Source organism: Anguilla rostrata, chromosome 2, assembly GCF_018555375.3.
Source record: "Anguilla rostrata isolate EN2019 chromosome 2, ASM1855537v3, whole genome shotgun sequence".
Taxonomy (NCBI): Eukaryota; Metazoa; Chordata; class Actinopteri; order Anguilliformes; family Anguillidae; genus Anguilla; species Anguilla rostrata.
In genome coordinates, this window is record NC_057934.1 from 16182332 (window position 1) to 16196231 (window position 13900).

Genomic DNA, 13900 nt, shown 5'->3' on the forward strand with positions numbered 1-13900 from the left:
AGTATTGAACCAAAGACTTGGGTGTGCCATGTGCGTTTTACAATTCTGCTAGTTCACATTATGCGCTGCCATGGCATCCTCAAATAAGTAACTTTAACTGTTCTGCACAATAACATCGTAGCTAACAGGCGCTAATATAAGAATAATTACTGCTACTCTGATGCCGGCGAGTCATTAAAACATATTTTTCCCTGAGCTCATGCTTTTTAGGGGAGGGAGTAGGCTAATGCAATTAGGTTTCTTCCCAATAGGGAGTTGTTTCTTTTTTTTCCCCCTTTTTTTCTCACTTGCTTGTTTTTTGGTGATTCATTTCTGGCTTTTGTCCAATTTGTCTTTTTTGCTGTTGCTTTCTCTGTAAAGCATTGGTGTGACTGTCCATGCAAAAGCACAACAGGAAGAAAATTGACTTTAATTGAATTGAATTGAGGTTTGATTTAATCATTGATAACAAATATACAGAAATTTCTGAACTGAATATTCAAAGACAACAGAATTTTCAGGGAATATACGATGGTACTCTACAATGTCAAGGCCCAGGCAAATTGCCAATGAAACATATAAGCCTAACAACTTAGCTAGCTGCATGTGGCCAGTGCTGCTCCCACAACATTTTCATATCAGGCAAGATGCACTACCAAAAAAAAGGAATAAAAAAATCAAACAAACAGAGAGGAGGAAGAAGGAAGACAGAGAGAGGAAAGGGTACAGTGTGTGACAGAACAGGATGCTGCAGGCTGAGAACAAACACACACGCCTCACGTTTCCTTCTGAAACAGATGCGGTGCACTAGTTTTGCAGCACCTTCCTATCATCTGTTACCAAGGCAATACCTTCTGCCCCCACAGACACATTTTTCATGCTCAGAGAGCCGCATCCCACAACTGTGTGTGAGTGTGTGTGTGTGCGTGTGTGTGTAGGTGTGTGTGTGCGTATGTGTGTGTGTGTGTGCGTGGTCCCTAGTGACGCCACTGATGGGAAATATATTGTAATATTTACGATTACAGGAAAGAAGGATATATAAATGTTTTGACACCCCTGACCTGTTGTTTTTACCTCTTTTGGGGGGTCCAAGTCTTAATTAGGGGGGTCAGACCCCCCCTAATTCTTCCAAAAGATATTTCCTCATTTGGTGTTTTGATAAAGGTGGAGGAAAGCGCTGTCCAACACGTCAGTCCAAAATCTCAAATAGGTGTTCAATTGGGATGAGATCTGGTGACTGCAAAGGCCACAGAATTATGATTCACATTATTTTCATACTCATCAAACCATTTAGTGACCCTTGGTGCCCTGTGGATAGGCGCATTGTCATCCTGGAAGAGACCACTCCCATCAGGATAGAAATGTCTCATCATAGGATAAAGGTGATCACTCAAAATAACTTTGTATTGATTTGCAGTGGCCTTCCTGCTAAGGGGACAAATGGACCAAACCATACCAGGAAAATGGCCCCCACAGCATAACAGAGCCACCAGACCCCCTCACTGTAGGGGTCAAGCATTCAGACTGGAACCGTTTTCTTGGTGTACGCCACACGTACACTGGCCCACTTATTGAGAAAATTGTGAAGGATGACTTATCTGACCGTATCACTTTTTTCCACATCTTTGTAGACCAGTGCCTTGTACAAATGAACAAATGTGCATTTGTCTTTGCAATGATGCACTGCAACCCAGCTATAATATCCCTCTCTATGGGACAAACTGTTCTCTGATCATGTCCTGCATTGATATTCTCAGTCACCTGAGGAACAATTGCTCTTCTGTTTTTTCTTACATATCGCACTAATGCACAAGCATCATGGTCATCAAATGTGCACTTTCGACCACAATTTCCGATACAATTTTCCAATGTCCTTCACTTAGATCTAAGTTCACATGTCAGTGTAGTCACTGTTCCTATTGAAACACCAGCTAGATGAGCAGTCTTTCCGACTGAAGCTCCTGCCATCCGTGCCCCAATAATGAACTCTCTTTCAAAGTCACTTAGATCTTTTTCAAACTCTGACTCTAACATAGTTTATAGTGAGAGCCCTCTTTCAAAGTCACTTAGATGGTTTTCAGACTCTAACTCTAACATACTTCATAGTGAGAGCCCCAACATCCCAGGAAGGAAAGATATATTGTGTGTCTGGGCGTGAGAGTGAGTGTTGAGAGAATGGCTGAAGCATCAATGGAGGTGCAGAACATTTTAACAGTCGTCAAAGAGAAATCAGCACCATAAAGGAAAGGGCTTGCTGACTTGAACTCTTATATTTTAGGCAATAGCCGTTGCATCACAAGTGTATACCTCCCAGTTCCCAGATTCCACTGTTACACAGCAATGTGGTTAAAAATGATTTGTTATTTTTTAAAACAGTGATCCCAGTTGCCCCCATGTGCAGGTCGGGGGTCCTCCCCTCTATGTGGATAATCTTGGCGCTCTAGACTGGCAGCGACATTGATTTTCTCCAGCAGCTTGGCTGCTAATTGCCCTTATCAAAACCGTGACCCGCTAAATGATCACAGTCTTTAATCGTCCGCACTCTTGCCAGCAGCACTTGACATTTAGTCAAATTAATTAATGCACATACTGAGAGAAAGGGCTTCGTCTCGCAGGCATTGCTGTTCCCAAGCTACCAAACAACTGAACGTGCGGAGGACGGGGAATTGTAAATGTTGCTCTGCCATACAGTGCACCCCGGTGGGCAGGTGCCATCTGCACTGAGCAGAACACTTATGGAAAATGTCTACCTCAGCCTCTCTGTATTCTTCATGCTACTTTCAAACACATTTTATTTAAATCTATACCAGACCTTTGAGGAAGAGAGCTGGGAGTTTCTTTCTGCTCTGAGAACTAAATCCATATTTTATTTTATTTTTTTTAAAGATTTTATTGTCCTTTTTCTATTGTACATATATATATTTAGATAGTAATTCAGTTCTTTTTTGTTTCATAATGGATCAGAGGGAAAGAGGTTTGACATGCTATGCATATTCATCTATTCCTTTAGCACATGAATGGTTCATTCAGAAATGCTGGGTGCCTCATCCAATCATACCCACTGATGCCAAACTAGGTGTTTTAAAATAATTTTTTATAGCATAAGTTATATTTTCTTATAGACCTTCACTGTTCTGGGTTAGCTGAGACAGAGAAAATTACAGTCATCACTGAAACAAGTAATTGATTTAGCCGCGTTTGTAAAGGCCACTTCATTTGCACATTCCAAATGGAGTAGAATAATTAATAGCTTTTAAAGATGGCCAGACAAAAATAAAAAAAATTCCATTTGACTGCTTGTGGAAATAGCGCACTATTGCATTGGACAATCTGCTTAGCCACATTTTCTCAACCATTGCTTGAATTTATTTGTTGTATTGGCGAAGGTTTTACGAAGTTTAGATGCAGTTAAAGCTTCTTTTCATTTCCTAAAATGAGAGGGACACCATGGCCGTGGTTTTTAAAGGAGCTTCCACTTCTGGGTCAAATTTAAGTTTAACTCTCTGGAGGATCAACAGCAGTCAAAGGGGAATGATAATAATGGCACTGAGCCTAGTTCTCCATTTTTCTTGCCCCCTTATTTATCTTCTTTTTTTCTACCCATGTTTCCACATATTTGAGCCAACTGTAACTGACAATAGTAAGTAGGCTATCAATTTTTAACTGTTCAGAAATGCTTTCTCCAGCTTGAGGGAGTCAACTGTTAGGAAGTTTTACATTTCCTTTGGTGACTTATAGTGCACAGTGCTAACCTTCTAGCGTTGTACACTCAGAATCCCAGTCAAAACTTCACTCTTATCAGCCAAATTGCTTTTGTGTTGTCTCTTGAAAGCTTAACAGTCTGTAACAAACTAAATGGACCGGTGTTGCATGCTACTTCGCTCCTGGCAATCCACTCCTGTCCATTGTCGGTATGTTTCTGGAACAAAAGGACCATCTAAAAAGCCAGCACTACAGCACTAGAGTCAGGCAAAATGTGAATCTTTGAAGGAAACATATCTGGTATATAATGGTCCTGAGTGAAATTTTGGCACACAAAAAAGACAGTATTGACCCTGCAAATCTTCAGGGACCCGTTCCTACACAGGCACTAGTCGCCCAGAAAAAAACCTGCCTGGTTGTTACTTCATGTTCTGATACTCCCATTGACCTTTTTCAAAACATTTTTAAAAGATTTTTTTAAATGTATAAATGACCAAGCACCAGCCACACTTTGTAACCATGAGAAGTCCAAAAGCTCACAGAGCTTGAGTTATCTGATCTGTATGTCTTTGACCTCACGTGGCTCATGGTCTATGCTTCCAGTCTTTGCTGTGTGCCGAGCACTATTGCAGGTTGCCTAGAGCAACAGTACACTGCTTGCCCCTTATCATTCTCACTGATGAAGATAAGTGGCTGTATGTTTGTCAGCACAGTAAGGATTTAGTTTGCATTAATTCACCAGTGCTGAATAACTGTTCAACTTTGTCTTCGTTTTTTTTTTTTTTGTTTTTTGTTCTGTTAAATAAATGGACATATTAATGGTTTAAAAATAAATGTTTATCTCTCGGTTTCTACGGAAAAGAGTTGTGTGCTATATATATCACGCACACACACACACACACACACATACACACACTACTGCAGTGTGCAAATGAGTGAAGTGCAAATGAATATACTGTACATAAATTCAGAACTCAGGTGACGTCAAAATGTCAGGTTCCTGTTTCTCTGTGGATTAAGGCCTGAGCGTAAGAACAAGTTTGTTCACTGCCTTTGTCTTTAATTAGTGCTCCAACTCCACTTTTCCTGAGGAATCAGTTCACTTTAGAAGTCTTTCTTGGGTTTCTTTTTATCTCTTGTAAAACCTTTATGAGATTTTGATTATAATATAAAGGAAACACATTCTATGGTACAGCTGAACAATGATCAAAGCACTGTATACTTGAAAAAAGAACATGTGGAATGGTAACCATTTTGTTCACAAAATGAACCCCAAAACACAAACACAGAAAACTTTCACAAAATGAGAAGGGCAACCTTACTCCTTTCCAGTCCATTATTAAATATTGAACAAGAGCTCATTCATTTGTGCCTGAGACTATGCCAGTGAGGATAATTGCAATGACCCAATATTTCGCCATTTAAAAGCATAGCAAAAACCATAGCGATTTATCAGTTGTACCATTGTACGTATAAGAAAATTAAAATAAAAAAGAAAATTATATAAAGTGTCTGAATGGGTTGAGAAGTAACAAAACACCTCCACCAGATAAAATGCACAGTGACGGTGTGCATTTGCTAAGAGCTATTATTTCTGAGTGCATAAAATCGAACCAGGGGTCACAGGTTCATCTTTGTTTCATGAGGGGGACACAGAGCCCTGATGCATTTTCAAACCATTCATGTCGCTTTCGTCCTGTCCTTGAACAGAAAATGGCTTTGACAAAATGTGTGCTTATTCCAACGGTCGCTTAGTGCTTCACTGGCGAATAGAGAGGGATGCTCACAGGTGTTTATCAAAATGTGGAGACAAACAAGCTAAACTGCACTTTTGAGAATTCTCATGAACCCATTAAGAAATATTTCAGATTCAGACCAAAGTACATATTCTTTTAATGAAATGCATTTCTTGCATTTGTTTTTTTTTTTTTTTTTTTTTATCCCTATGGATTACTATAAAACTTATTTGAATAGCATTTCAATACATTATCATATTCTGCATTGTTTTGTTTACCAGAATGCAAAAATCATTCTCAAATCCTTCATACAGATTCAGCAAGACATTGTCACATTTAATGTTTCCTCGCTACTTACCTTATTTAATAATGTCATATTAAACCCATGGTTCATTGAATTGTGAAACACTGCACCCAATGTTACAATGGGTTTCATAGAAATGTGTGTCTGCATGCACAACCATGCAATTGCTGCAAACAAGACTTTGATGAGAATTGAAACAGGACGCACGCCCTGGTTATTAATGTTCTTGGTTCATTTAGAAAACATGAGAACCAAATGCAAAAAAAGAATGAAAATAAAAAAGAATTGTGGTGGAGGGTGCACATATTGCTTTTATTTTGAAACCACCAAGTAATTTCTCTGACAACTGTTCAATCAGAGCAATTGAAAAATGAAAATGAGAGACTCCTTTTTACAAAATCCTCGTTTCATTGTAGCTTTGGTCTGGTAAACCAGGGGGTACCAGTCTCATCCTTATATACTCCCATGAATGTTTGTTTTTGTTCATTATTAAAGTTCCACAAATTTGTGCTGAAACAGATTTTAATCTAGTACAGGTGTGACACATTACCATTTTTGTGTCTCTTCATTATTCACAACATTTAGCTAGCTTTAATAACCAGGTCTGAAAACTTTCAACTATTTGGTAATATAGTACGTTTTTCAGTGCTTAACCAATCACATAACTGCAGATCAATGCAAATTTGCAACAAGGCCAAGAATACTATCATGGAAATTTGTGAACAGGAATCAAATCACATGGTATTATAAGGTTTAAATCAATGGACTTGATAGCACACCAACTTTGTCAAGAGTCAAGATGCCCAAAATATCCCTTTGATATATAGTACAATGCACATAATCCACTCCAACTCAAACACTGTATGTAATGTAATTTCACACCAACTTTCAAACACAGCTTGGCAAATATAGATACATTATGATGCATGTGTGGCTATCCGAGTGAAAGCAAGATTATGGCAATGACACAGCCTTCCCCTTGTTGAATATCAAAAAATATTTGATATTACCAGTGGTACACTTTGAAACATTCAGCATTTACCAGGTAGGTGTAGTGCATTCATGTGGAAAGAGAACCAAATGTGTTCCGAGAAAAGTCCATGGGGAGGTGGCTATTGTCGCACACAGCAATTTGTTCATTTTCAAAATGGGAATATCTTAAAATATGCCCATTAAATAAATAAAAAAAACACCTCTGGTCTTCATCCCTTGCGATAGTTAGTTGATGATGGACAGGGGAAATTGCAGAGATGGGAAGCGAGTGAGTTCTTTTATGTGTGTGGTTCTGCCGGGTTTTTTCTTGACCCTCGTTTGTAAAGCGCGGGGTATGGCAGGGCTGGGAGAGCTGCCTCGTGAAGAGCCAGCACAGCTATCCGCAGACAGAATGCAAATATGAGCATGGCTGCTTGCTCTGCAGTTAGAAATACACTGCTATACTGAAGTACGATTACGCACTGGTGCAAACTCAGTTCCACACGGTAAAATGTTAATTCAACTCTAACAGTGTTAATTCAGCTCTTAACAGATAACATTTGGTCCCACATTTTACAGTGCAGATAAAATGATATCACAATGTGCTTCATCACTACTAGTGATGAAGCACATTGTGCATTTTATATCAAATTTCACAAGCTGCTATTAATGGATGTAGACCAGACGGTATAAACAGCCTGTTTTCAAAGAGTTTGTAAAGGTTTGTCTGTTACATATTAAGTGTTTTCTAAAGAAAGCTGCTAGGTGACATAGAGAGAGGTGGATTTTACTACGCTTAAAAAGAACTCTTTATTGCATGTGAATTACAGTGTATACAAATGTTCCTGTAATTAACATTGGACCATCAATTTAATTCCATGAGTCAGTTTTTTTTTCTTTCCATGAAATGAGTGAAGTCAATTCTAAAACGTTTGCTCATTTTATTTCAAGGTACAGCTATAGTTTGACCTTAGCTTGGTGATCTTATAGAGTGCAAAGAATGTCTAACACATTACTGATTTTCCAATCACTCAGATTAATTAATGTGTCCTTGGTGATTAAATGGCAACTGCGGATGACAAGTGTGAATGACCTCAATGGCAAGTAACAATATTACTTGAAGGAAGTACACATGGGTTCCTTTAAAAGGCACCACATGACAGACAGCAATGCATCTTCTCCTTATGCACTGTACTTCATCACTCCACCCCAGTCTGTTCTCCAGGGTAATATATTGTAATAAATGGTAGATTTCTTTCTTTTCATCATAAACTGATGCCAGCCCTCTGGTTTAAGGTAAAAAATTTTTTTTTTTTTAAGTCACAGAATAAATGCATGTATATAGAATTTTGTCATTAACTATTCTTATTTTTTTTTTTTTTTGCTGTTGGAAAACCAAATGTTGAAATATAGATTAAGTATAAAACAACAAAATACAGGATACTCAAGGTTATTTGAGAAGATGAATTGTATGGGTTATTGGAAAGATACAAGAGTCAGGCAAATTGTTGAATTAAAATGAGGCAAGATTTGCAGACATATACAGTTTCAGATAGCAGGGGATATGCAACGAAGATTAAAGAGGAGCGTCTTGAAAATATATGAAGAGGTAATGAGATACAGGGCAAATGTTATATAATATAGCAATATAACACAATCAAATGCAATCACCAATGCTTGTTATGTTTAAAACTGTAGATAATGTGAAAAGAATATTGCAAAGCCATCAAGGTTTAGAACTGAAGTCGTATTGTAGTCTTGGCCGTAGGAGTTATGGGAAATGGTTTCCATGACAATATGCATTTGTGATATTCAGAAAAGACAAATAAATTGAAAGACATCTGTGTTTCCACAAGAATATTTTCCATTACTTATAACCCACTTCTAGGTGTCAGGGCATCGTAATAAAAGGTTTACATACAAAATGTGTTTCAGCTGGTTTAAATAAGCAAGTTAAATTCTGTAAATCTAAGACAAACCTAAGTTCATGAATGTTGTTTATTTATTTGCAGTGTACAATTTTCAGAGTAGCAAGTGCAAGCAATCTGTTGACTGGGCCCCATACCAATATTTTGAATCTGCTGGATCCATTCAAAGTGCAATCAGAAATGTAAGTTCTCTAGCCAGTTGCGTCATGAGAGATCCCTCCAGAGCATAGCTTCCCTTGTGCAAAGGCTAGCATTTGAGATTCTGGGATGGCGAATGCCTTCATCTTGAGAAATCAAATGGATGCAGAAAAGGTTCATTTTCAGAAGCTCTCGGAAATGTAAGGCAGCCAATCTTCAGATAAGAAAATTAAGCACATGGCCTAATGGCAGGTCCCATTAGCCCAGATCAACATATGAAACTAGCACCACCTCTGAAGATATCATTATATCCTTGTCGAGCAGGTAGTGGGATAAATGGGTTATTTAAAGTAAACACCACAAGATTAATGGCACGAAATGGCACATGAAGCACAGAGCTGGATTAATGGGAGCCCCTTCAGCAAGATTATTAGTAATGCTTGTATCAACACCGGCATCATTTGCGTCTTTCTGTTTTTTTCCCACTGAAAAGGAATGCAACAAGCACATACTCCGAGTCCTTTAATTAAAATGCTTCCTGCTCTTTCAGGCAATCAAATTGCAAAAATGGTAATCGTTCAGAAACCATCGGTTGGATACGTACTGTACAGCAGCCCCTTGAACACACAGTGTCAAATGTAGAGTGCACATTGTGTGCATATTGACGTCCCGCTTCTGATTGCAGCTAGGATTTTGAACCTTCGCTATCTTTAGGATATTTATGGCAGGCAATTCACATCGACGCAGGCAAAGTAGACATGCAGGATAGTGTGATGGTTGTATTCCTGATGTTGTTTATTCTGTGAGGCCAGGGGTGAGAAAATAGTCTATTACGGTGATTCTCATTGCCTGTCATTGCATAAGTCATACATTATGCATTATGTAAAGCCTTTGTTCTCTGAGTAATACTCTAATTAATTAGTCTTCGGTCTCAATTTCATAAGTTCCACACGGCTGAGTTTATATATCAATAGTACACTAAAGACCATGTTCTTCTTGGTCATTACTTGATGGAATTATGATCTTTCCCACACAGAAACTGCTCTTTCCTTGGTTACTACTCAAATGTCAATTAAAAACATTGGCATGTTGCTTTAGCCACATAAATACATGCACTGAGTCTGTAATAATTCTAAAGACCCTTTTTTATGGCACATATTTCAGAACTTCAGTTTGCCAACAAAGCAACTCCTCCAAGCAGCTTCAAGTGTTTCCAGAAAAACATGTTTTCTGGCTTTGTTTAATTTACTCTGTCTGCAACCTTTTTGTTTACAGAACATCCTATCCTTAATATGGCGTGATGGCTCAATCAGGAGCGTTGGCTGGCGTGTTTAAACAGTTCTGTTTGACCAGGACGTAGCAACCCCAAGACGGTGGCAGTGAGATCGCGTGGACGGAGAAGGGGCATCAATGCTGCCAAATGAGCCATTATTAAGCTAAATCTATTTGAGCAAGTCATGGTTGATTTTAAAGAGGAGAACACCTGCACTGTATTCAGTGAATGCATTGTACTTGTCTGGCGTATTTCCTCATCATGTGCCAATTCAAAGATCACTACTCTAAGCACAGTGCAATCTCTCTTTTATTGAAGGTGATAGCAAATTGTGTATTCCGCTCCGTTCAACCTACTAGTCGTCTCTGAACAAACTACAAGTGTGATAGAAAATGTGCAGCCAAAAGACAGCCCACTGAATTAAAAAAAAAATTAATTAGATGGCAATGCGAAATTTCACACTACAACTTTTAGACTGTTTATTCATGCGGGGAGGATTCTGTTGATAAAGAAAGTAATTTAGCACATTATCGCAAATTCATGAATGCTAATAGGCTTGCTGCGGTTGCCTGGATACTAATGACGTTAAATTAAAAGGCCGTCGTTCAGAGGCTGGAAGGGAAACTGATTGCTGCTGCGTTTTGTGTTGGCATACTCATTATATGCTCCAAATAAACAACTGGGTTCTTTTTAATGTGTAATAATGTCAAAAATGAAAGCTAATGTAATGCAAAAAATTAATGTAAGCTCCTTCAAATGTTATATATTACATAGCATTACTGTACAAAACTTTTTATATGGTATAGTGACAATAGACATGCTGCACGTTCTTACTCAAGAACATGTTCATAATTACAGGTACATTACAATTTAAGGACATGGATATATTTGGTCACAGAAATCGATGATTCATTTTGCTATGACATTTTATGTCATAGTCTTTTTTTAGCAATTTGCAAAAGGAAAGTTGACAATTACCAGCTTGGCTGAAAATGGAACCTGAACACAAATCATAAATGATTTTATACTGGACAACCGCAATGTCAATTAACAAGACATTTGTTCTTGTCTTGTTAATTGTATCAGTGTATTTCAAAGTGTTCCAGTACAAACTTTCACAAACAAAAGGCAAAGTAGAAATGATTTCAAAATAACCTGGATAAGTGAAGTGTTGACACAATGAATTTTACCTTTCATTTTCTGACAGTTTTCAATTCTGACATGAAGGCTTTATTAAGAAGAATACAGTCAGGATCTGCACTTTATGCATAACAATGCATCTGTTGACAGTGCCAACAGCTACACGAATGGTTTTCTGTTCCATTTAGGTGGATTCTGAACCAGTTGCTCCCATATACACCATTAAAATGGCTGTAATAAATTATACAAAATCACAGTGTAAATCACAAATGTCATCTGGCTGGCATTAAATGAAATCCCATATTATATAGTAGGCACCATCATTATTAATGATCTGCATTCCTCAACAGCGACATGCAAGCCCTACCTCATTTGAATACTTCAACCTTCACCACGCCGATGCATCTTTCTCCCAGCATGGGCACCTCGGAAATCAATAATGCAGCAAGAACAAAAGGCTGGGAACAGAGCTCCATTTCCAGCTTCCATCAGCTCACATGAGAGCAGAGTGGGGTTCTCATCTGCTAAATTTATGAAATGCCCCCAAGGGAACTCAACAAAATCACATCGCTTAATTGTCCATGTGTCTTAGGATCCTGTTTTTGTGTTTTGTGCAGTTGCAGATGACAAGCTTAGTTGCTTTTCGTCCACATTAGTTCCATGTGAAACAGTGTGCGGTTTTGTTTCTCCTCACATCACAGTATGCTCCCTCAACAAAAAATATTTTTTTGCATAAAAAGCAAGTCACTCATAAACAGAAAGAATACACTTTTAATGCATCTGTAAAGGAAAAACACAAATCCTTCTAAACTCTCTGTGGACCAAATAATGTCAAGCTGCAATTATATTTTCACCACTATGTTTCACACAAATTATACCAGCCACATTCCAATGCATCACTACCCGTGTTTTTACTTATTATTTATTTGTTCGTTTGTTGGCCACAAATAGTATATGTTTCTATAAGAAATAGAACATTAATCATTTACTATTAGTTAGCAAGCAAGTAGTACTACGTGCACATCCTCATGTAAAAAAAAATATATATATATATATATATATATATATATATATATATATATATATATATATAACTTCTGTTTCCTACAATTGGCTAGGATGAATAGATGTTAGTGGTTGGATAGATCTGAACAGATGTTGGCCTTGTTTGATGTAGATATTGGCCAATGGGGAAAATTAATAAGGTGGGACTGGAGGCAGGGAAATTAAGAAGGGCGAAGAGGAAAAAACAAAGCAGATAAGGCAGAAGCATAAAAGTTTGAAGCTTCATTGTGTGACACCATAAAGTTCAATCTGAATTCTGTATGTTCACAAGATATCAGAGTGTGTGTAAGATGATGTTTGTAAACAGTGAGAGTGTGGTAAATGTAATCATTTCAGGGGGGAAACCCTGAAATGTCATAGTGCTGTCCATGTATGGGATATGCACCCACCAGTCGATAACCTGGCAGACAGCATTTTAATACTACATGGTATCTCTAAATTCCATTTAAAAATTGACTTCAAAGAAACCAAGAACATTTCAATGAAAACGTTAACCTCCCTAAAATTTTGATGGTAAATAAACAATCAAATAAGATTGTGTATTTATTTACGTTTTATAGCTGGTAAGGTTATCAGCTACCTCAGGAATTGAATAATAAAGAATTCTTGGATTTATTTGGAAACTTATTTGTTCAAACTAGCATTTCCATCATTCTACTTGCTGTCACTTAATGTGTGCCTATTTGAAATATTACTTGCATCATAATATTTTTATTTATTCTCAGTCTGATCAGCGTGTTTCATCAAATCATATTTTAAAAAAAGGTTGTCCTGTGTGTCAACAACAGCCTTCCAACTGCAGTTTGTAAATATTTGTTCTTCTTTGTTACTTCCACAATTCTCACACGTACTATTGATTTATTGTCTGTGCACTTTCACTCAAGACAGTACTTTACAAAGGAAAACCTGGCAATGTAAACCTTGTTAATACAGAGACACGCAAAGCAACTGTATACTAGCAGAAAAGCCATATTCATTTAAAGGGAACCCCACCTGTTAAGATGTGTAAGCCTTAATATGTTGCAATTTTCCTCTACTATGAAAAAGCATTGTAAAAACCACACAATAGCTAATAATTCATAGAAATTTTGACCTATGGAGCTCACCATTATTTTAGACGTGCAATGCACTATGGGTAGATGACCTAAAATGGTTGCAAGAGAGGTTTACTCAGTTGTTTTGACCAGCAGTTGCGGTTAATAATTAAAAAAATATGTATCTATACAGTGTCACATTGTGCTGCTTTTTGTTGCCATTTCCGGTCGAAGAGCAATAAGGGAACTGATGTAAGTCTTCACAGCTTTCATAGCGATAAAAGGAAGAGAAAGGAGTGGGAAGACGCCTGTGGGTGAACGCAGCTACCAAGAGACCCACAGTTTTTTCTTGTCACTTTAGTCCCGATGCATTTGAGGGACTCAGTAGACCACAACTGGTGAGAGAATTGACTGGTGCCGTGGGTTGTAAGTGAAGACTAAAACCAAATGCCATGCCTATAGTTTTTCCACATAAGGAGCCTAAGTGACCCAGAATAGCGAGTGAAACCGGCTCAAAGAAACGGCAGCAACAATAGACACTGGATGCTCTCCTAGCACAAAAACACTCTGCTACTCTCCCTGCAGTTATGGCTTCTGAGAGCAAAAGTTTAACCTTAACAACCATGGAA